Source organism: Rutidosis leptorrhynchoides, chromosome 10 (genome assembly GCF_046630445.1).
Source record: "Rutidosis leptorrhynchoides isolate AG116_Rl617_1_P2 chromosome 10, CSIRO_AGI_Rlap_v1, whole genome shotgun sequence".
NCBI lineage: Eukaryota > Viridiplantae > Streptophyta > Magnoliopsida > Asterales > Asteraceae > Rutidosis > Rutidosis leptorrhynchoides.
Genome location: NC_092342.1, coordinates 247049292 through 247076311, shown reverse-complemented (window position 1 = coordinate 247076311; position 27020 = coordinate 247049292). Strand labels below are relative to the sequence as shown.

The 27020-nt window shown below is 35.9% G+C and overlaps 1 pseudogene; it reads left to right on the top strand.

The window, feature by feature from the left end:
• LOC139873605 (probable alpha,alpha-trehalose-phosphate synthase [UDP-forming] 7) overlaps positions 1-27020 on the top strand; it is a 91519-nt pseudogene that overhangs the window by 28995 nt on the left and 35504 nt on the right.

Below are 27020 nucleotides of genomic sequence, written 5' to 3'. Positions count from 1 at the left end.
AATCTAGAAACGAAAATAATAAGTTACAATTTGGTAAAGGAAATTCAAAATCCGCAGCGAAAAGGAGAGCTCGACACCTTGAAAGATGTCACAAATGCGGAAAATGGTCACGCGAAGGAAAATGCTCGACGAATCAGACATATTCCAATACCGAATTTGTTACTTTATGCAGAGACGGACCGTTCATATGTTTAGAAGAAAAAACGTTGAATGCTCGAGGTTACGCCTATGTAGCTATGGAAAACCAATTAGTCCGACTATCTTATGAGTGGGATAGAGCATATCACTAAGAAATCTATTTCACAGGTAAGTATGTACAGTTTTCATTTTTATTTTTATTTTTTTAACCTTTTGATAATAAACGCTAAATCGTTCGCTATAAAGTATTAAATTGGTATTCAATAAAATTAGGTATGCGTAACCAAAATTATTGATATCATACAAAAATTTATTACATCACTGCGAAATTTACCGTTTATTCTTAAGGTATAAATATCTTTAATCAATCAACCCAAAATATTTCAGAAATTTGTCAGGAGTAAAACTAGGTAATATAGCCGAAATTACTTTACCGAAAAGAGGGGCGTATGTTTTTGATAATATTTGATTGATTAAAGTGGGATAAAAGACCAAAAAGATTTTTAATTTTATTTTTACTTTGTTTTTAAAATTAATATTAAAATAATATTGTAAACTTTTTAAATCAATATATTTAAAATTGTAAATATTTGAAAAATTAATATTTTTAATATAAGTTTGTATGTATAAAAACAAAAATATAATTTAAGTTTGGTGTGAATTTTTAATATGAATTTTTAATTTTATGCATTTTAAATTTAAGTTTGGTGTGAATTTAAAAACAAAAATTTACTTTATTTCGTTAAGTTAAAAAATTGATTTTTAAAAATTCGTCGTGAGTTGAAGACTAGGTCATTGTACCGAAATTGCTTTACCCAAGGGAGGGACGAGAACTTTTATTATCATTATTTTTAATCTTATTGAACTAAAGTATGCCAAAAACATTTAAAAACTCAAAAATCTTTACTTTTAAAACCGCGCTTTGAATTGACAAATTTTAAAATTTTGTCGAGGGACAGACTAGGACAACGATCCGAAACGCCCTCATCCTAAAAAGAAACAAATTTTTAAAATTTTATTAATTATATGTTTTATAAGTTATAAGGTTTTATATATAAAAAAAAAGCCAAAATCACTGTACCCGGACCCCCATGCGATCACATGGGTTTTGAACTCCAACTCCATGCGATCGCATGGAGCTGGAAAACAGGTCAGATAGAAAAAGCTCAGCGAGCTGTTCTTCACCACAATACACACACACATACACGAAAAACACTCAAAATCCTCTCAAATTTCATCATTTTTCCACCGTAATTCGTCAAATTTCTCGCTCTAATCATGAAATTGTTCAGAAGTTTATCAAAAAAGGTAAAAATTACACCCCTAAACTCATAAATTTTTTAGTTTTTGTGATAATTACCAATATTTTATCTAATGTAATTTTGTTAATTTCTAATGTAATTAGTGTTAAATTGTTAGTATTTTATGCATGTATAACCTAGATTGATGCTATTTAACATGATTTGAAGCCAAAAACTTCAAAATTTTTAGAAATCTAGGGTTTGTGTTCTTGAGCAATTTGGGGCTTTTTGATATAAACAGGTTATGGCCGATTTTTGTCATGAATTATTGCTAAATTGAGTAGTGTAACATGTTTAGGTAGCTAAATGATCCAAACTTTAATCCTAAACATGATTTTTGAAGATTAAAGTGGACTCTTTAGTTGCAAAATTCATGAACTTGATTAATTTGATATAATTGCCAATTGAGACTTGTTTAATTATTAGTAATGACTATTTTGACATGTTATTTGAGTTAAATGCTTATAAACTTTGTCTACATTTTCATATATGCTTATTTGAAAAAGTGTAGAATTGTAAAAATTGTGAAAATGCGTATAAGTTTAAGTTTGATTTAACATGTTATTGTGGTTAATTTAAGTTGTTATTTTGCTAACACTAATGCATATTTGGATGTACAAATTTTGTGTTTAATGTGTTTTGCAGAGAGCCGATACTGGAGGTTCATCGTCATCATCATCTAGACGACCTGCTCCAGCTCCAGAACCATAACCAGAACCAGAAATGCAATATGAACCCGAACAAGTACCACAACAGGAACCACAACATCAGCCTGATCAACATGTACCTTATTATGATCCGCTACAGTTTGTTACTGAATTCATAGTATTTCCGATGCATCCACCTGTAGAATACCCAACGATTCCTGAACACACGTTGCATCCTAATCTGAGATTCGATAGACGATGGAGAGATTACCCGGCATATCAAAGTAATAAATTCAAATTAATAACGAAAGATGTAGAGGTGCCTAGGGTAATTGATTGGGATCCTTTGGAAAGGGTCCAACATGCTGACCGTGTTAGGGAGCATTTGATCCAAAGGTATGGCAGTTCTTCTTTTACTGATTGAGAACGCTTATTCACCATTCGTAGACCTGTATATAAGGAATGGTGTGTTGAGCTGATGAGTACTATAGCATTAAATGTAGACGTAGATAGATTAGATGATAGAAGTTTTCTTAGGTTTATACTTGGCAGTAGAATGTACAGGATGTCCATGCTGGACATGGTGTAGTGACCCGAACTTTTCCATGTTTATATATATTAATTGAGATTGATATTTACATGATTAAATGTTTCCAACATGTTAAGCAATCAAACTTGTTAAGACTTGATTAATTGAAATATGTTTCATATAGACAATTGACCACCCAAGTTGACCGGTGATTCACGAACGTTAAAACTTGTAAAAACTATATGATAACATATATATGGATATATATATATATATATATAGTTAACATGATACTATGATAAGTAAACATATCATTAAGTATATTAACAATGAACTACATATGTAAAAACAAGACTACTAACTTAATGATTTTTAAACGAGACATATATGTAACGATTATCATTGTAAAGACATTTAATGTATATATATCATATTAAGAGATATTCATACATGATAATATCATGATAATATAATAATTTAAAATCTTATTTGATATTATAAACATTGGGTTAACAACATTTAACAAGATCGTTAACCTAAAGGTTTCAAAACAACACTTACATGTAACGACTAACGATGACTTAACGACTCAGTTAAAATGTATATACATGTAGTGTTTTAATATGTATTTATACACTTTTGAAAGACTTCAATACACTTATCAAAATACTTCTACTTAACAAAAATGCTTACAATTACATCCTCGTTCAGTTTCATCAACAATTCTACTCGTATGCACCCGTATTCGTACTCGTACAATACACAGCTTTTAGATGTAAGTACTATTGGTATATACACTCCAATGATCAGCTCTTAGCAGCCCATGTGAGTCACCTAACACATGTGGGAACCATCATTTGGCAACTAGCATGAAATATCTCATAAAATTACAAAAATATGAGTGATCATTCATGACTTATTTACATGAAAACAAAATTACATATCCTTTATATCTAATCCATACACCAACGACCAAAAACACCTACAAACACTTTCATTTTTCAATTTTCTTCATCTAATGGATCTCTCTCAAGTTCTATCTTCAAGTTCTAAGTGTTCTTCATATATTCTACAAGTTCTAGTTACATAAAATCAAGAATACTTTCAAGTTTGCTAGCTCACTTCCAATCTTGTAAGGTGATCATCCAACCTCAAGAAATCTTTGTTTCTTACAGTAGGTTATCATTCTAATACAAGTTAATAATCATATTCAAACTTTGGTCCAATTTCTATAACTATAACAATCTTATTTCAAGTGATGATCTTACTTGAACTTGTTTTCGTGTCATGATTCTGCTTCAAGAACTTCGAGCCATTCAAGGATCCGTTGAAGCTAGATCCATTTTTCTCTTTTCCAGTAGGTTTATCCAAGGAACTTAAGGTAGTAATGATGTTCATAACATCATTCGATTCATACATATAAAGCTATCTTATTCGAAGGTTTAAACTTGTATTCACTAGAACATAGTTTAGTTAATTCTAAACTTGTTCGCAAACAAAAGTTAATCCTTCTAACTTGACTTTTAAAATAAACTAAACACATGTTCTATATCTATATGATATGCTAACTTAATGATTTAAAATCTGGAAACACGAAAAACACCGTAAAACCGGATTTACGCCGTCGTAGTAACACCGCGGGCTGTTTTGGGTTAGTTAATTAAAAACTATGATAAACTTTGATTTAAAAGTTGTTATTCTGAGAAAATGATTTTTATTATGAACATGAAACTATATCCAAAAATTATGGTTAAACTCAAAGTGAAAGTATGTTTTCTAAAATGGTCATCTAGACGTCGTTCTTTCGACTGAAATGACTACCTTTACAAAAACGGCTTGTAACTTATTTTTCCGAATATAAACCTATACTTTTTCTATTTATATTCATAAAATAGAGTTCAATATGAAACCATAGCAATTTGATTCACTCAAAACGGATTTAAAATGAAGAAGTTATGGGTAAAACAAGATTGGATAATTTTTCTCATTTTAGCTACGTGAAAATTGGTAACAAAACTATTCCAACCATAACTTAATCAACTTGTATTGTATATTATGTAATCTTGAGATACCATAGACACGTATACAATGTTTCGACCTATCATGTCGACACATCTATATATATTTCAGAACAACCATAGACACTCTATATGTGAATGTTGGAGTTAGCTATACAGGGTTGAGGCTGATTCCAAAATATATATAGTTTGAGTTGTGATCAATACTAAGATACGTATACACTGGGTCGTGGATTGATTCAAGATAATATTTATCGATTTATTTCTGTACATCTAACTGTGGACAACTAGTTGTAGGTTACTAACGAGGACAGCTGACTTAATAAACTTAAAACATCAAAATATATTAAAAGTGTTGTAAATATATTTTGAACATACTTTGATATATATGTATATATTGTTATAGGTTCGTGAATCAACCAGTGGCCAAGTCTTACTTTCCGACGAAGTAAAAATCTGTGAAAGTGAGTTATAGTCCCACTTTTAAAATCTAATATTTTTGGGATGAGAATACATGCAGGTTTTATAAATGATTTACAAAATAGACACAAGTACGTGAAACTACATTCTATGGTTGAATTATCGAAATCGAATATGCCCCTTTTTATTAAGTCTGGTAATCTAAGAATTAGGGAACAGACACCCTAATTGACGCGAATCCTAAAGATAGATCTATTGGGCCTAACAAACCCTATCCAAAGTACCGGATGCTTTAGTACTTCGAAATTTATATCATATCCGAAGGGTGTCCCGGAATGATGGGGATATTCTTATATATGCATCTTGTTAATGTCGGTTACCAGGTGTTCACCATATGAATGATTTTTATCTCTATGTATGGGATGTGTATTGAAATATGAAATCTTGTGGTCTATTATTATGATTTGATATATATAGGTTAAACCTATAACTCACCAACATTTTTGTTGACGTTTTAAGTATGTTTATTCTCAGGTGATTATTAAGAGCTTCCGCTGTCGCATACTTAAATAAGGACGAGATTTGGAGTCCATGTTTGTATGATATTGTGTAAAAACTGCATTCAAGAAACTTATTTTGTTGTAACATATTTGTATTGTAAACCATTATGTAATGGTCGTGTGTAAACAGGATATTTTAGATTATCATTATTTGATAATCTACGCAAAACTTTTTAAACCTTTATTGATGAAATAAAGGTTATGGTTTGTTTTAAAATGAATGCAGTCTTTGAAAAACGTCTCATATAGAGGTCAAAACCTCGCAACGAAATCAATTAATATGGAACGTTTTTAATCAATAAGAACGGGACATTTCAGTTGGTATCTGAGCGTTGGTCTTAGAGAACCAAAATTTTGCATTAGTGTGTCTTATCGAGTTTGTTAGGATGCATTAGTGAGTCTGGACTTCGACCGTGTTTACTTGAAAAATGATTGCTTAACAAATTTTGTTAGAAACTATATATTTTTAACATGTGAATATTATGTGATATATTAATCTCTTAACGCGTTTGATATTATGTGATAGATGTCTACCTCTAGAACAAGTCCCATTGACTCATCTAATAATAATGAAGAGTCAAATGTAAATTAGAATGATTCGTGGACTGATTCACAAGTTCCCGAAGAGGAACCGGAAGAAGAGTCGGAACCGGAAGAAGAATCGGAACCGGAAGAAGAATCGGAACCGGATGAAGAAATAGAACCGGTGGGGGAAATAATAAAACGGTTAAGTAAAAGAAAATCCTCAACCAACCTACCAAGGTTAATTATGGTCAATGGTGTTTCCGCCAAGGAAGCAAAACATTGGGAGGATTATCAATTCTCCGATGAATCGGATTCCGACGAGAATTCCGATGATGTTATAGAAATTACCCCAACTGAATTTAAAAAGGCAAAAGAAAATAATAAGGGAAAGGGCATAAATATAGAGAAATCTAATTCCAACCCCGATGAACTTTATATGTATCGTCAACCCCCGAAGTCCTTAAGTTGTAACAATGACCCGGGAACCTCTAAACCACCAGGTTTTTCTAAACCAATGTGGAAAACGACGGCTCGTATTAGGGGAACATCATATATCCCTAGAAACTTGGCAAAACGAACCAAAACCGAAGAAGAAGAAGAAACAAGCAAGTCGGAATAAGATAGTTGTACTCGTGTGGTGTAATATATGTAATATAGTGTGCTTATGCTTTATGATATATGTAAAAATTGCTTGTATTAATAAGTATTTTTTTTATGAATCTAACTCTTGTCTATTTTACAGTATAAAAACACAAAATGGATAGACAACCCAATATTTTAAGAGACCTACCCGGAGACATGATTGATGAAATCTTGTCTAGAGTCGGTCAGAATTCTTCGGCACAACTATTTAAGGCGAGATCAGTTTGTAAGACATTCGAAGAACGTTCTAAGAATGCCTTGGTTTATAAAAGGCTTTCGTTCGAAAGATGGGGGATATCACATTGGGAAATCCATAAGTTACGATGTGTTTACTTTGACGCATATATTGCGGGGAACCCAAATGCTATTTTACGCAATGGGTTAAGAAATTATTTTGACTCAATATATCCGAATATTGGACTTCGTGATTTAGAAAAAGCGGCTAACATGCAACATAAAGAAGCATGTTATACTTACGGATTAGTAATGTGTTCTTCTCACCAAAGTGAGAACAAGAACATCGGGCTACAACTATTAAACAAAACGATCCCACAAGTGACGGAGTCGGTAATTGGGGTAAGAAATGAGGTTTTTAGATTGTTACGGGACTGTTGGACATTACGTAACCCTCGTCCCTTTGACGACGTTACAACACGCTGTCTTATCAACGGCCATAACGGTTATGTTCCACAAGACCAAGGATGGGAAGTAATCCTAGTAAAACCAGAATGCATGACTTGTTTCTGGACGTATGAATTACGTGTCTTTATTGCCTTTGCTGAACGACTTGTGTACTAGCTAGAATTATCTTCACAACCATCTTCTATCAAATTTATTGTGTGCTATATTTCATGCTATATGTAAAATAAGCGGTATTGTAAGTTTGTAAAATATTGTGTAAAAGTTTGAACGCGAAATATTATTATAATCAGTTTTTCATATAGAATTGTAGTAGTTGAATTGTATATTAGCTACTAAGTATGAACTTAACGGGTAGGTACTACCCGAATTTAAACTTATAAAATGCTAATATGAAGAAAAAGCTTTTATAAATGAGTTCATATTATGCTACGAAATACTATTAACTACTCTTAATATTCTGTATGATTAACTTATTCCATTTGATTATTTTGAAGGAAATGGCACCGACTACTCGACACACCGTGAATATGAATGAAGAGGAATTCCGTACTTTTCTAGCTTCAAACATAGCCGCAGTACAGGCTGCGCTACATACCAACAATAACCTTGGATCTAGCAGTACAGGAAATCATGTAGGATGCACCTACAAAGAATTCACTGCCTGCAAACCTTTGGAATTTGATGGAACCGAAGGACCGATCGGATTGAAACGGTGGACCGAGAAGGTCGAATCGGTGTTTGCCATAAGTAAGTGTACTGAAGAGGACAAAGTGAAGTACGCTACACATACCTTCACAGGTTCTGCGTTAACATGGTGGAATACCTATCTAGAGCAAGTGGGACAAGACGATGCGTACGCACTACCGTGGTCAGCATTCAAGCACTTGATGAACGAGAAGTACCGTCCCAGAACCGAGGTCAATAAGCTCAAGACAGAACTTAGAGGGTTACGAACCCAAGGATTTGATATTACCACGTACGAAAGACAATTCACAGAATTGTGCCTATTGTGTCCGGGAGCATTCGAAGATGAGGAAGAGAAGACGATGCGTTTGTGAAAGGATTACTGGAAAGAATCCAAGAAGATATAAGTTCACACGAGCCCGCCTCCATACAACAGGCATGTAGAATGGCTCACAAACTAGTGAACCAGATTGAAGAAAGAATTAAAGAACAGACTGCTGAAGAGGCCAATGTGAAGCAAGTCAAAAGAAAGTGGGAGGAAAACGGTGATAAGAATCACCAATACAACAACAACAGCAATTACAACAATAATCGCAACAATTATCCCAACAATCCCAATATCAATCGCAACTACAACAAACAGCCCAGCAACTACAACAACAACAACAACAACAATAACAACAGCAACTACAACAATCATCTCAACAACAATAATAACCGCAACAACAACAACAATCAGATGCAGCTATGCCAAAGGTGTGAAAAGTATCACTCGGGGTTCTGCACCAAATTTTGCAACAAGTGTAAAAGAAATGGTCATAGCGCGGCGAAGTGTGAGGTCTACGGACCAGGAGTTAATAGAACGAAAGGAATAAATGGTGTCGGAACAAGTAATGGCGGAGCAAGTAGTGTCGGAGCAAGTTATGCCAATGTAGTTTGTTATAAATGTGGAAAACTGGGCCACATTATTAGAAATTGCCCGAACCAGGAGAACACGAATGGACCAGGCCGCAGAAGAGTTTTCAATATTAATGCGGCAGAGGCACAGGAAGACCCGGAGCTTGTTACGGGTACGTTTCTTATTGACAATAAATCTGCTTACGTTTTATTTGATTCGGGTGCGGATAGAAGCTATATGAGTAGAGATTTTTGTGCTAAATTAAGTTGTCCATTGACGCCTTTGGATAGTAAATTTTTACTCGAATTAGCAAATGGTAAATTAATTTCAGCAGATAATATATGTCGGAATCGAGAAATTAAACTGGTTAGCGAAACATTTAAGATTGATTTGATACCAGTAGAGTTAGGGAGTTTTGATGTGATAATCGGTATGGACTGGTTGAAAGAAGTGAAAGTAGAGATCGTTTGTTATAAAAATGCAATTCGCATTATACGAGAAAAAGGAAAACCCTTAATGGTGTACGGAGAAAAGGGCAACACGAAGCTACATCTTATTAGTAATTTGAAGGCACAAAAACTAATAAGAAAAGGTTGCTATGCTGTTCTAGCACACGTCGAGAAAGTACAAACTGAAGAAAAGAGCATCAATGATGTTCCCATTGCAAAAGAATTTCCCGATGTATTTCTGAAAGAATTACCGGGATTACCCCCACATCGATCCGTTGAATTTCAAATAGATCTTGTACCAGGAGCTGCACCAATAGCTCGTGCTCCTTACAGACTCGCACCCAGTGAGATGAAAGAACTGCAAAGCCAATTACAAGAACTTTTAGAGCGTGGTTTCATTCGACCAAGAACATCACCGTGGGGAGCTCCTGTTTTGTTTGTCAAGAAGAAAGATGGTACATTCAGGTTATGTATCGACTATCGAGAGTTGAACAAACTTACCATCAAGAACCGCTACACACTACCGAGAATCAACGACTTATTTGATCAACTACAAGGCTCGTCTGTTTATTCAAAGATTGACTTACGTTCCGGGTATCATCAAATGCGGGTGAAAGAAGATGATATTCCAAAGACTGCTTTCAGAACACGTTACAGTCATTACGAGTTTATGGTCATGCCGTTTGGTTTAACTAATGCACCAGCTGTATTCATGGACCTTATGAACCGAGTGTGTGGACCATACCTTGACAAGTTTGTCATTGTTTTCATTGATGACATACTTATTTACTCAAAGAATGACCAAGAACACGGTGAACATTTGAGAAAGGTGTTAGAAGTATTGAGGAAGGAAGAATTGTACGCTAAGTTTTCAAAGTGTGCATTTTGGTTGGAAGAAGTTCAATTCCTCGGTCACATAGTGGACAAAGAAGGTATTAAGGTGGATCCGGCAAAGATAGAAACTGTTGAAAAGTGGGAAACCCCGAAAACTCTGAAACACATACGCCAGTTTTTAGGACTAGCTGGTTACTACAAAAGGTTCATCCAAGACTTTTCCAGAATAGCAAAACCCTTGACTGCATTAACGCATAAAGGGAAGAAATTTGAATGGAATGATGAACAAGAGAAAGCGTTTCAGTTATTGAAGAAAAAGCTAACTACGGCACCTATATTGTCATTGCCTGAAGGGAGTGATGATTTTGTGATTTATTGTGACGCATCAAAGCAAGGTCTCGGTTGTGTATTAATGCAACGAACGAAGGTGATTGCTTATGCGTCTAGACAATTGAAGATTCACGAACAAAATTATACGACGCATGATTTGGAATTAGGAGCGGTTGTTTTTGCATTAAAGACTTGGAGGCACTACTTATATGGGGTCAAAAGTATTATATATACCGACCACAAAAGTCTTCAACACATATTTAATCAGAAACAACTGAATATGAGGCAGCGTAGGTGGATTGAATTATTGAATGATTACGACTTTGAGATTCGTTACCACCCGGGGAAGGCAAATGTGGTAGCCGATGCCTTGAGCAGGAAGGACAGAGAACCCATTCGAGTAAAATCTATGAATATAATGATTCATAATAACCTTACTACTCAAATAAAGGAGGCGCAACAAGGAGTTTTAAAAGAGGGAAATTTAAAGGATGAAATACCCAAAGGATCGGAGAAGCATCTTAATATTCGGGAAGATGGAACCCGGTATAGGACTGAAAGGATTTGGGTACCAAAATTTGGAGATATGAGAGAAATGGTACTTAGAGAAGCTCATAAAACCAGATACTCAATACATCCTGGAACGGGGAAGATGTACAAGGATCTCAAGAAACATTTTTGGTGGCCAGGTATGAAAGCCGATGTTGCTAAATACGTAGGAGAATGTTTGACGTGTTCTAAGGTCAAAGCTGAGCATCAGAAACCATCAGGTCTACTTCAACAACCCGAAATCCTGGAATGGAAATGGGAAAACATTACCATGGATTTCATCACTAAATTGCCAAGGATTGCAAGTTGTTTTGATACTATTTGGGTAATAGTTGATCGTCTCACCAAATCAGCACACTTCCTGCCAATAAGAGAAGATGACAAGATGGAGAAGTTAGCACGACTGTATTTGAAGGAAGTCATCTCTAGACATGGAATACCAATCTCTATTATCTCTGATAGGGATGGCAGATTTATTTCAAGATTCTGGCAGACATTACAGCAAGCATTAGGAACTCGTCTAGACATGAGTACTGCCTATCATCCATAAACTGATGGGCAGAGCGAAAGGACGATACAAACGCTTGAAGACATGCTACGAGCATGTGTTATTGATTTCGGAAACAGTTGGGATCGACATCTACCGTTAGCAGAATTTTCCTACAACAACAGCTACCATTCAAGCATTGAGATGGCGCCGTTTGAAGCACTTTATGGTAGAAAGTGCAGGTCTCCGATTTGTTGGAGTGAAGTGGGGGATAGACAGATTACGGGTTCGGAGATTATACAAGAAACTACCGAGAAGATCATCCAAATTCAACAACGGTTGAAAACCGCCCAAAGTCGACAAAAGAGCTACGCTGACATTAAAAGAAAAGATATAGAATTTGAAATTGGAGAGATGGTCATGCTTAAAGTTGCACCTTGGAAAGGCATTGTTCGATTTGGTAAACGAGGGAAATTAAATCCAAGGTATATTGGACCATTCAAGATTATTGATCGTGTCGGACCAGTAGCTTACCGACTTGAGTTACCTCAACAACTCACGGCTGTACATAACACTTTCCACGTCTCGAATTTGAAGAAATGTTTTGCTAAAGAAGATCTCACTATTCCGTTAGATGAAATCCAAGTCAACGAAAAACTTCAATTCATCGAAGAACCCGTCGAAATAATGGATCGCGAGGTTAAAAGACTTAAGCAAAACAAGATACCAATTGTTAAGGTTTGATGGAATGCTCGTAGAGGACCAGAGTTCACCTGGGAGTGTGAAGATCAGATGAAGAAGAAATACCCGCATCTATTTCCAAAAGATTCGTCAACAAGTTCAACAGCTTAAAATTTCGGGACGAAATTTATTTAACGGGTAGGTACTGTAGTGACCCGAACTTTTCCATGTTTATATATATTAATTGAGATTGATATTTACATGATTAAATGTTTCCAACATGTTAAACAATCAAACTTGTTAAGACTTGATTAATTGAAATATGTTTCATATAGACAATTGACCACCCAAGTTGACCGGTGATTCACGAACGTTAAAACTTGTAAAAACTATATGATGACATATATATGGATATATATATATAGTTAAAATGATACTATGATAAGTAAACATATCATTAAGTATATTAACAATGAACTACATATGTAAAAACAAGACTACTAACTTAATGATTTTTAAACGAGACATATATGTAACGATTATCGTTGTAAAGACATTTAATGTATATATATCATATTAAGAGATATTCATACATGATAATATCATGATAATATAATAATTTAAAATCTCATTTGATATTATATGCATTGGGTTAACAACATTTAACAAGATCGTTAACCTAAAGGTTTCAAAACAACACTTACATGTAACGACTAACGATGACTTAACGACTCAGTTAAAATGTATATACATGTAGTGTTTTAATATGTATTTATACACTTTTGAAAGACTTCAATACACTTATCAAAATACTTCTACTTAACAAAAATGCTTACAATTACATCCTCGTTCAGTTTCATCAACAATTCTACTCGTATGCACCCGTATTCGTACTCGTACAATACACAGCTTTTAGATGTATGTACTATTGGTATATACACTCCAATGATCAGATCTTAGCAACCCATGTAAGTCACCTAACACATGTGGGAACCATCATTTGGCAACTAGCATGAAATATCTCATAAAATTATAAAAATATGAGTAATCATTCATGACTTATTTACATGAAAACAAAATTACATATCCTTTATATCTAATCCATACACCAACGACCAAAAACACCTACAAAGACTTTCATTCTCCAATTTTCTTCATCTAATTGATCTCTCTCAAGTTATATCTTCAAGTTCTAAGTGTTCTTCATATATTCTACAAGTTCTAGTTACATAAAATCAAGAATACTTTCAAGTTTGCTAGCTCACTTCCAATCTTGTAAGGTAATCATCCAACCTCAAGAAATATTTGTTTCTTACAGTAGGTTATCATTCTAATACAAGGTAATAATCATATTCAAACTTTGGTTCAATTTCTATAACTATAACAATCTTATTTCAAGTGATGATCTTACTTGAACTTGTTTTCGTGTCATGATTCTGCTTCAAGAACTTCGAGCCATCCAAGGATCCGTTGAAGCTAGATCCATTTTTCTCTTTTCCAGTAGGTTTATCCAAGGAACTTAAGGTAGTAATGATGTTCATAACATCATTCGATTCATACATATAAAGCTATCTTATTCGAAGGTTTAAACTTGTAATTACTAGAACATAGTTTAGTTAATTCTAAACTTGTTCGCAAACAAAAGTTAATCCTTCTAACTTGACTTTTAAAATCAACTAAACACATGTTCTATATCTATATGATATGCTAACTTAATGATTTAAAATCTGGAAACACGAAAAACACCGTAAAACCGGATTTACGCCGTCGTAGTAACACCGCGGGCTGTTTTGGGTTAGTTAATTAAAAACAATGATAAACTTTGATTTAAAAGTTGTTATTCTGAGAAAATGATTTTTATTATGAACATGAAACTATATCCAAAAATTATGGTTAAACTCAAAGTGGAAGTATGTTTTCTAAAATGGTCATCTAGACGTCGTTCTTTCGACTGAAATGACTACCTTTACAAAAATGACTTGTAACTTATTTATCCGACTATAAACCTATACTTTTTCTGTTTAGATTCATAAAATAGAGTTCAATATGAAACCATAGCAATTTGATTCACTCAAAACGGATTTAAAATGAAGAAGTTATGGGTAAAACAAGATTGGATAATTTTTCTCATTTTAGCTACGTGAAAATTGGTAACAAATCTATTCCAACCATAACTTAATCAACTTGTATTGTATATTATGTAATCTTGAGATACCATAGACACGTATACAATGTTTCGACCTATCATGTCGACACATCTATATATATTTCAGAACAACCATAGACACTCTATATGTGAATGTTGGAGTTAGCTATACAGGGTTGAGGTTGATTCCAAAATATATATAGTTTGAGTTGTGATCAACACTGAGATACGTATACACTGGGTCGTGGATTGATTCAAGATAATATTTATCGATTTATTTCTGTACATCTAACTGTGGACAACTAGTTGTAGGTTACTAACGAGGACAGCTGACTTAATAAACTTAAAACATCAAAATATATTAAAAGTGTTGTAAATATATTTTGAACATACTTTGATATATATGTATATATTGTTATAGGTTTGTGAATCAACCAGTGGCCAAGTCTTACTTCCCGACGAAGTAAAAATCTATGAAAGTGAGTTATAGTCCCACTTTTAAAATCTAATATTTTTGGGATGAGAATACATGCAGGTTTTATAAATGATTTACAAAATAGACACAAGTACGTGAAACTACATTCTATGGTTGAATTATCGAAATCGAATATGCCCCTTTTTATTAAGTCTGGTAATCTAAGAATTAGGGAACAGACACCCTAATTGACGCGAATCCTAAAGATAGATCTATTGGGCCTAACAAACCCCATCCAAAGTACCGGATGCTTTCGTACTTCGAAATTTATATCATATCCGAAGGGTGTCCCGGAATGATGGGGATATTCTTATATATGCATCTTGTTAATGTCGGTTACCAGGTGTTCACCATATGAATGATTTTTATCTCTATGTATGGGATGTGTATTGAAATATGAAATCTTGTAGTCTATTATTATGATTTGATATATATAGGTTAAACCTATAACTCACCAACATTTTTGTTGACGTTTTAAGCATGTTTATTCTCAGGTGATTATTAAGAGCTTCCGCTGTCACATACTTAAATAAGGACGAGATTTGGAGTCCATGCTTGTATGATATTGTGTAAAAACTGCATTCAAGAAACTTATTTTGTTGTAACATATTTGTATTGTAAACCATTATGTAATGGTCGTGTGTAAACAGGATATTTTAGATTATCATTATTTGATAATCTACGTAAAGCTTTTTAAACCTTTATTGATGAAATAAAGGTTATGGTTTGTTTTAAAATGAATGCAGTCTTTGAAAAACGTCTCATATAGAGGTCAAAACCTCGCAACGAAATCAATTAATATGGAACGTTTTTAATCAATAAGAACGGGACATTTCACATGGCTAGGGCATTACAGATATATACGCCCGCTGAATTACTACTACCCGATTGTATGAGTTTGATTTATCGTGGTGAAAGGGTAGATAGGAATTTTGACGCGAACGCCGTCTGGAGGCGTATGTCAGATTATAATGTTTTTGGGCGGGGAGGAACACATACCTACTTACATATTAACAAAGCCGAGCTTCGTATAATTCATAGATTTTTGGCTAACTCGATTACACAGAGAGGTCACAACAATGAAAAATTGACCTTACATGATTTATTTTACCTAAAGTGTATTCGAGACCCAAGAGGCTTTGTTAATATCCCCTACTGTGTTGGTTTTGATTTATCTAAGATGGTTGAAGGAATACAGGAAGGGGGGATAATTGGAGGAGGTATTTTTGTTACTCTCATTGGAGAGTATTTAGGTATAGATAAGAACCAAGGGGGTCAACTTTTGGAATGTAGGGAACAGGTTGAGCTTTTAGGATTGAGGGTTTATGAGGGTGCTAAGGTATTGAAGAGTAGACGCAACCAGGCAATACCCTATGTAGGTAGTCATCCGCAGGTAGAAAGAGGATCAGACGAGGAGATGGAGGAAGCGGATGACATTAGGGATGTAATTCGGGAGGCTATGACTGATGTCTACCAGCGTGTAGATGAGGTAGACATGACACACGAGGAGAGATTTCGTCGGATGGAGCAGTGGTAAGCCCGGAATGATTACGAGCATTCCAGGCAATGACAGCATGATAGATGGGACTATCATCAGTGTCAGATTATGAGCCGGCTGTCACCTCAGGAGCCCTACATCCTGACCCGACCAGCTTACTATCCTCCACACCAGCCCGAGATGAGACCGCCTTATACTCTCTACGACCCTAACCAGGCATACCAGTACATCTATCACCAACCATGGAACCCGGACGATGACATGAATTGGAACCCCTATCCATGATTGATATAGTTCCTGTTGGTAATTTATATGATTTTTAATTTTTATTATTTCTGTTTATTTATGTTTAAACACATTATATTATGATACTTTTATTGTAATGTTTAATATTTTTATTATGTTGTACTAATGTTTCATTTTTGATTTGAAAGTGGGATTTTAAGTCCCATTTCAAATTGCCATGCATGTTTATATTTGTATGTATGTATATTTTCAATTGTACAAAACAGGGTAAAACAGCGCATTTTCAAAGACTGGCATTAAGTTCAGCAAAAGCTAGTACTTTTGACGACAAAACGAAAAACAAATGTGATGTAACAACAAGACGGAATGAACAAATGATATGCACCATTTATCATTCAGCAAACAAACGCCAATATGTTTGGAAACTTTGGTAAAATTTAATCATTTTTCTACGCTATTCACCCTCAATAATTTAAATTGTTACTGATTTCTTGCAAATGAGGGCATTGCAAGATCTTAAGTGTGGGAAGGGGTTAAATTCTTTCGGATTTAAAAATTTTTTAATTTAAACACTTGGTTACCATTAAAAATACTATTAAAGCAGTAGTTGTATTAGAATCTAGTGCTCTCAAATAATAAAGAACAGCCCTAGTCTTATATACTGACTACCCAATTCTAGTAAAATTTTTCAAAATTTTCAATTAAATGAACTCAAAATCATGTTTATACATATTTATGAACAATAAAACTTGGTGTTAACACCGAAATTATTGTTACCTCGGAAAGGACATAAATTGAGAAACAAACCAAAATGTTAGAATTCATTTAAAATGGAATAGAGGACAATAAAAAGGAAAATAAAAGCCAAGTGTGGGAAAATTTACCAAGTTACATAAAACATATATCACATATTTTTGTACAAATAACTGAAGATACTTTTGCTTTGGACTAATCTAAACAGTTTTACCCAATTTACTGTAATATATTTGAAAGAAAAGATGGATCTACACGATGAATCAATTCCATCATTAAAAGGAAGTAAAGTCTTCTGAAAAAGAAACGCGCTTCTTGATTTAGGTCATGAAGTTGTCGTCCAGACTAGCTGTAGGTTGACGAAAAATCTAGAAAAGTCATCTCTAAAATCAGCAGGAAATCCACGGACCTCAGCATCAAACAGGGTCGCCAAGTGGTCAGACTTATCCTAACCATGAGAGGATCTGTCTCGTAAAATAGGGAGGACGCCGTGCAAATTAGCTGGATAAGACTAATGAATCAGATCCCCAGAAAGGATAATCTCCTTAAAGATCAAAAATCAGCTTTTAAGCCTGATATTACTCAATCCTAGAGATTGTCCTTAAAGATTGAGAATTACAAACTCATGGAATTCAATGATATCTAAACTCGAGCTTGAACGAGAAAATATTTTGATCAAAATTACAAACCGATTTGTTTTCTGAAAACCTATTTTTAATGCGTTCATTACCATTGAACTTAAAATCCTAGGAATTCACCTGGAATTCATTAGGTCACCTGAACCAAATCAGGTGTCAACCGTAAGAACGGTGGTTGCATAGCATGGTTAAAGACAGGACCTTGTGCCAGACCGAAAAATTATAAGGGTGAGCTTTACTATTGCTCCTACCAAGGATAGTAATGTAACATCCCGCCTTTTTCCGTTTACTTTTCCGTTTAATTATTTAAAGTCCGTTATGTAATTATAACGTCTCCCGTTGATACGCGTTTTAAATTATCTCGTTTAGGTAATTCACGTACTCGAATGAAACTAGAGGAACCAAGCTTGACAAAGTGCCAAACCTTTGACTAGATCAAAGGGTCAACACCCTTTCTCATCCATTCATTTTATCCATTTTATTTTTCCTTTTCATTTAATACTTTCAAGTATTCTCTCAAACTCCATCTCAAAGAATCATCATCTAAATTCGTTCAAGCAAGCTTCAATCAAAACAAATTACATATTTAGAATCCTTGCAACTTCCTCTTCGATTCCATACCGATTTCATTACATTTGGGTAACTTTTTAAAATCACTAGATTTTGTGTTCTTGATGTTTTTAAGTTATAAAGTTGTTAATTAGTGTCTATGGCTCAAGTCTAACATGAATATATGATTTATATGTTCGATTTTGTTATTTGAAGTAACTAGCATGAACATAAATTTTGGTGTGTTTGATTTGGTGATTTGGTTGTTTGAATGATGTTAAAATGTTATAAATGCATGTATTAAATGTGTTCCTAACATCAATAGCTTCAATTTGATGTGTAGGTTGTTTTAGAAAACTTCATAAACATGATTAGTGATTTTGATGTTGTTGGTTAGGGTTTGATAGAATTGAATGTGAACATTTAATGCTTTGAATGACATGAAATGTTATTTGTAAGTGTTAGGTTGTATTGTATGCTTGTTCACCTTCGAAATGGCATATCATTCATGTAAATTGGTTGCCGAATCATCGAATTTCATTTATGAACTTGAATACATTTAATGAGGAGTTTTGAATGTGATTTTGATTATTGTAAAAGTAAACGTGATTGATGAAATGTGTTTAGTTGTTTTCCTTGTCAAAATACCTTTCCGATGATATAAGATACATGCTTTGGTTGTTTGCGGGTCATAAATGGTGATTGTTTGAAGTTAGGTTCGTGCATAAAACTTAAAAACTGCTAGAATTCTCTGCACAGGTAATGGCGCGGCGCGCCATATACCCGCGCGGCGCGCCAAAGTGGGCTGTCCAACTTTGTCAATTTTCAAAAAATGTTTGCTATGCTACGCACCTCCGATTCACATGTAACTTGTTCTAACATGGTCATATATGATTAAAAACCTTAGAAAAATAGTTCGGGACCCGACCCGAACGTGTTGACTTTTTCGTTGACTTTGACCGACCAAAGTTTGACTTTTTGTCAAACTTAACCAAATGATTATGCAATCTTTCTAACTTGTTTCTATACTTGTATCTTGCATGAAACTTGACAATTTGATTCACATGCTACATAATCGAGTCGTATTGAGCCATATGACTAACTGGACATCTTTGACCAATCGTGACTATCGTTATTGATACAACCTATTTGTTTAGGTCAAGATTAGCATTGTTCTTTGCACACGTTACTTGTCGAAGTACTTATTTGCTCTTGCGCTCAAGGTGAGATCATAGTCCTACTTTTTACTCTTTCGAACTTACTTTTGGGATGAGAAAACATAAACGCTTCTTTTAACTAAGTGAACACAAGTAATGAAAACAAACATTCTACATATGATTTTAGAACAAAAATCCTCAATTCGATTATCATTAGTTACACTTGACGGTGTAGGCGAGAACTTATGTTATATGGCCATATGGGTTTGACAAACACTCATTCGGACAGTTCGCTACCGTTATTCGTATGAAATATATTTTTGGGAAACGGTGTATGTTCTAACACTATTGTGATGTGGTACTAATGAAGGAAACATTAAGCTTTGATAATTGGGTGCTCGTGAATATTAACTTTTAGAATGTATTACTATTTTATCAATGATGCAAATCTTGTGGTTCGACTTACTTTTACTCACTGACTTACTTAAACCTATGATTTCACCAACGTTTTCGTTGACAGATTTCTATGTTTTTCTCAGGTCCTTGATCTTTAGGTGATACATGCTTCATTACATTCTTTTTGATACTTGCTTTGGATGTCGAGTATACTTGCATATTGTAGAGCGTCGTTTGACTACTTTAAACTGTGTCGCACGTGTTTCATTTGTACTTTAAACATCGTTATGTACTAGTTATGGAAACTACTTTTATAAACTTTGTAACATCCACACTTATGAAATGAATGCGACATATTTTCGGTCAAACTTTGTCTTAAAGACTTATGACCATGTATTGGGACCTACGTAGTCGGCGCCGTCAAACATGATTTGGTCGGGTCGCTATAGATGGTATCAGAGCATTGGTTGTAGGGATTTAGAGTTCATTGGTGTCAACCCCGAGTCATAGGGTACATTGGTGAGCCTAGACTACAACCGGCATATAGATTTGACGTAGGAATTACTTGACTACTTGTGCATTTATACTCGAACTCTCCTAATCATACCTATTCTTATTCTACCTTAATCTTACGTTGTTTAATTTGATTGACACGCCACCTTGACTATATGAAGTAATGTCGAATGCACATATGAATTAGGGTAATATAATTTCCGGGATTATATTACGGTGACTCATATGAACGTTCCGACATTATGACATAAAGAATTTAAGGCGAGTCAAGGATAATTTTCTCTCTATCTTTATTCCATATCACGGTTAGTATTATTTAGAGTACTAACCAACGGTATTCTTTTGTTTTGAAGGAACAATGCCTCCTCGTCGCGTGCCACGCCATGAGACTCCCGAACAAGCACTACAACGAATGGTGGCCACCGCCGTAGAGGAGGCCATGGCCGGTTACTCCTCCAACAACAACAATAACAACAACCACAACAACAACCAAGGGGCCAGTAACTCTAGTGAAGGGTGCTCCTACAAAGCTTTTATGGAGTGCAAACCTCACACTTATGATGGAACCGGGGGACCGGTTACTCTCACTCGATGGTTCGAACAAACGGAGGCCGTCTTTAGCATAAGCGGTTGTCGGGACCAAGACAAGGTCAAATACTCCACTCACACTCTCGCCGGTATCGCTCTTACATGGTGGAACACCTATGTACAATCGGTGGGTACCGATGAAGCTCATGCCCTCTCTTGGACCGATTTAAGGGAAAAGATGATTGTTGAATATTTCCTTCGCGAAGAAACCCGAAAGCTCGAACAAGAGCTAAGGACTTTGAAGGCGGTCGGAAACGATCTCAAGGCCTATAACCAACGCTTCGTCGAACTATCCTTGATGTATCCTAATCTCGTGAACCCTGAATCTCAAAGGGTTGAACTCTATATGGATGGTCTTCCAAAGAGCATCAAACAAGGTGTGATGTCCTCCAAACCCGCTAATCACCAAGCCGCTTTGAACATGGCCTGCCAATTGATTGAAACGGTTGATGAAATCATAGTGCCGGCTCCTAAGGCCGAGAACAAATCGGGTGGCAACAAAAGGAAATGGGAAACCACTCCATCAAGCAACTACAACAACAACACCTTCACTAAAAAGCCTTTCACCAACGACGGCAAGAAAGGTTATGCCGGAACTCAACCTTTTTGCAACAAATGTCACAAGCACCACTCGGGTGAATGCGGCAAGCTAATTTGCCACCGGTGCCAAGGAGTTGGTCATAAGGCCAACAATTGCACAAGTGTTGCCCCCGTCGCTCGAAAGGGGCCCAATCCTCCAAAAACGGTTACTTGTTATGAATGTGGCCAAACGGGCCATTATAGAAACGCATGCCCAAAGAAGAAAGATAACCCCAATACGCGCGGCTGAGCTTTCAACATCAACACCGAGGAAGCCCGAGATGACAATGAATTAGTCACGGGTACGTTTCTTCTCAACAACACTTATGTTACTTGCTTATTCGATTCGGGTGCCTATAAATGTTTTGTGTCCAAGACTTTGGCTCCTACTCTTTGCACTCCACCACACCCCTTAGATACTACTTATTCCATCGAAGTGGCCGACGGAAAACTATTAAGTGCCGACACATATTACCGGGAGTGTATGTTAAACATTTTGGGTAATGAATTTGAAATTGACTTGATACCCATGGAACTAGGGAGTTTTGATGTAATAATTGGTATGAATTGGATGGTCAAAAATAAATCTCACATTCTTTGCGATCTTCACGCAATTCGAATTCCTATCAAGAATGGTGAACCATTGATTGTCTATGGCGACAAGAATTGCATCGGACTCCATCTCTTTTCGTGCCTTAAAGTTAGAAAACTACTCCGTAAGGGTTGTTTTGCGATCCTTGCTCACGTTAAGAAAGTAGAGTCCGATGAGAAGCATATCGATGATGTGCCAATTGTTAGTGACTTTTCCGATGTATTTCCCGACGAATTGTCGGGTCTTCCACCTCATCGACCTGTTGAATTCCAAATCGATCTTATTCTGGGAGCTGCACCCGTAGCACGTGCACCATATAGACTCGCTCCGTCTGAAATGCAAGAATTGTAAAGTCAAATCCAAGAACTACTTGATCGTGGTTTTATCCAACCTAGCCATTCACCTTGGGGCGCTCCGATTTTGTTTGTTAAAAAGAAAGACGGATCCCTACGAATGTGCATCGATTATCGTGAACTAAACAAATTGACGGTTAAGAACCGATATCCTCTTCCTCGCATCGATGACCTCTTTGATCAACTACAAGGGTCTTGTGTATATTCGAAAATCGATCTCCGCTCGGGTTATCATCAATTAAGGGTTAAGGGGGAAGATGTCTCCAAAACCGCTTTCCGAACTCGTTATGGTAGTTATGAATTCCTTATCATGCCATTTGGTCTCACTAACGCACCGGCGGTGTTCATGGATCTTATGAATCGCGTGTGCAAACCGTATCTTGACAAATTCATTATCGTGTTCATAGATGATATTTTGGTTTATTTTAAAAGCAAAGAAGAACACGAACAACATCTCCGACTTGTGCTTGAACTCTTGAGACAAGAACGACACTATGTCAAATTCTCCAAGTGTGAATTTTGGTTGAAGGAAGTGCAATTTCTCTGTCATGTTGTAAGTGATCAAGGTATTAAAGTCGATCCATCAAAAATCGAAGCCATTAGTAAATGGGAGACTCCTACTACTCCTACTCACATTCGTCAATTTTTAGGTCTCACCGGATACTACCATAGATTCATCAAGGATTTCTCTTTGGTTGCTCGTCCTCTAACCGCGTTAACTCATAAGGGAAGAAAATTCGTTTGGGCAACCGAACAAGAATCCGCATTTCAAATCTTGAAAACGAAGCTGACCACCTCTCCTATCTTATCACTTCCCGAAGGCAACGATGATTTTGTTGTGTATTGCGACGCCTCGAAACATGGCTTTGGGTGTGTGTTGATGCAACGAACGAAAGTCATTTTTTTATGCTTCTCGACAACTCAAAATTCATGAATGAAACTACACGACACATGATCTCGAACTCGGAGCCGTTGTCTTTGTACTTAAAATGTGGAGACACTATCTTTATGAAACCAAGAGTACTATCTTTACCGATCACAAAAGTCTCCAACACATCTTTGATCAAAAGCAACTAAACATGAGACAACGAAGGTGGATTGAAATCTTAAACGATTACGATTACGAGCTTCGTTACCATCCCGGAAAGGCAAATGTAGTAGCCGATGTCTTAAGTCAAAAAGAAAGAGCGGTGCCTCTTCGTGTCCGAGCCTTAAACATCACCATCCACACCAACCTTAATAGCCAAATTCGGGTAGCCCAAGATGAGGCTCTCAAGGATGAAAACGTTTCACACGAGCTCTTGAACATTCTCGTCTCTCGATTTGAAGTTAGGGAGACCGGACTTCGATATTTCACTGAAAGGATTTTGGTGCCTAGATATGGGGACCTACGAAGTCTAATTTTAGATGAAGCCCATAAGTCACGATACTCGATTCACCCCGGTGCCAATAAGATGTACCACGACCTTAAACAACAATATTGGTGGCCGAACATCAAAAGGGACGTAGCTACTTATGTTTCCAAGTGTTTGACATGTTCCAAAGTCAAAGCCGAACACCAAAGACCGTCCGGACTACTTCAATAACCCGAGATCCCGCAATGGAAGTGGGAAAGGATAACGATGGATTTTATCACCAAACTACCAAAAATGACGGGCGGTTATGATACTATTTGGGTTATTGTTGACCGTCTCACCAAATCCGCACACTTCCTTGCTATGAAAGAAACGGACAAAATGGAGAAACTTGCACAACTTTACATCAAGGAGATCGTAGCCCGACACGGTGTACCTTTATCGATTATCTCCGACCGAGATGGCCGTTTTGTTTCTAGATTTTGGCGTACCTTGCAAGAAGCGTTGGGAACGCGTTTAGACATGAGCATCGCATATCATCCTCAAACCGATGGACAAAGCGAACGCACAATTCAAATCTTGGAGGACATGTTACGAGCTTGCGTGGTTGATTTTGGAAAAGCTTGGGACAAGCACTTACCTCTCGCCGAGTTCTCTTACAACAATAGCTATCACGCGAGTATTAAAGCCGCACCTTTTGAAGCGCTATATGGCCAAAAATGTCGTTCACCTCTTTGTTGGGCCGAGGTAGGCGACATACAAATCACCGGACCCGAACTCATTCACGAAACCACCGAGAAGATCGTACAAATCCGAGATAGGCTTCGGACGGCCCGGAGTCGTCAAAAGTGCTACACCGACAAAAGACGCAACGACCTCGAATTTCAATTCGGTGACCGAGTAATGTTAAAATTCGCACCTTGGAAAGGTGTAATCCGTTTTGGGAAACGCGAGAAGCTAAATCCGCGGTATATTGGTCCTTTCGAAATCTTGGAGCGTATTGGAACCGTTGCTTATCGTTTAGATCTTCCGCCTCAATTGAACTCCGTTCATCCTACCTTCCATGTATCTAACTTGAAAAAGTGTCTTGCCAAACCCGATATCGTCATCCCTCTCGAGGAACTTACTATTGATGACAAACTTCATTTTGTGGAGGAACCGGTTGAAATTGTGGACACCTCCGTCAAGACATTGAAACAAAGCCGAATTCCGATTATTAAAGTCCGTTGGAATTCCAAAAGGGGACCCGAGTTTACTTGGGAAAGGCAAGATCATATGCAAAAGAAATACCCTCATTTGTTCCCGGTTTCGGAAACGCAAGATCCCGAGGAAGAAACAACGATTACTACGCCTGCTTAAATTTCAGGACGAAATTTCTTTTGAGGAGTAGGTAATGTAACATCCCGCCTTTTTCCGTTTACTTTTCCGTTTAATTATTTAAAGTCCGTTATGTAATTATAACGTCTCCCGTTGATACGCATTTTAAATTATCTCGTTTAGGTAATTCACGCACCCGAATGAAACTAGAGGGACCAAGCTTGCCAAAGTGCCAAACCTTTGACTAGGTCAAAGGGTCAACACCCTTTCTTATCCATTCATTTTATCCATTTTATTTTTTATTTTCATTTAATACTTTTAAGTATTCTCTCAAACTCCATCTCAAAGAATCATCATCTAAATTCGTTCAAGCAAGCTTCAATCAAAACAAATTACATATTTAGAATCCTTGCAACTTCCTCTTCGATTCCATACCGATTTCATTACATTTGAGTAACTTTATAAAATCACTAGATTTTGTGTTCTTGATGTTTTTAAGTTATAAAGTTGTTAATTAGTGTCTATGGCTCAAGTCTAACATGAATATATGATTTATATGTTCGATTTTGTTATTTGAAGTAAGTAGCATGAACATAAACTTTGGTGTGTTTGATTTGGTGATTTGGTTGTTTGAATGATGTTAAAATGTTATAAATGCATGTATTAAATGTGTTCCTAACATCAATAGCTTCAATTTGATGTGTAGGTTGTTTTAGAAAACTTCATAAACATGATTAGTGATTTTGATGTTGTTGGTTAGGGTTTGATAGAATTGAATGTGAACATTTAATGCTTTGAATGACATGAAATGTTATTTGTAAGTGTTAGGTTGTATTATATGCTTGATCACCTTCGAAACGGCATATCATTCATTTAAATTGGTTGCCGAATCATCGAATTTCATTTATGAACTTGAATGCATTTAATGAGGAGTTTTGAATGTGATTTTGGTTGTTGTAAAAGTAAATGCGATTGATGAAATGTGTTTAGTTGTTTTCCTTGTCAAAATACCTTTTCGATGATATAAGATACATGCTTTGGTTGTTTGCGGGTCATAAATGGTGATTGTTTGAAGTTAGGTTCGTGCATAAAACTTAAAAACTGCCAGAATTCTCTGCACAGGTAATGGCGCGGTGCGCCATATACCCGCGCGGCGCGCCAAAGTGGGCTGTCCAACTTTGTCAATTTTTGAAAAATGTTTGCTATGCTACGCACCTCCGATTCATATGTAACTTGTTCTAACATGCTCATATATGATTAAAAACCTCAGAAAAATAGTTCGGGACCCGACCCGAACGTGTTGACTTTTTTGTTGACTTTGACCGACCAAAGTTTGACTTTTTGTCAAACTTAACCAAATGATTATGCAATCTTTCTAACTTGTTTCTATACTTGTATCTTGCATGAAACTTGACAATTTAATTCACATGCTACATAATCGAGTCGTATTGAGCCATATGACTAACTGGACATCTTTGACCAATCGTGACTATCGTTATTGATACAACCTATTTTTTTAGGTCAAGACTAG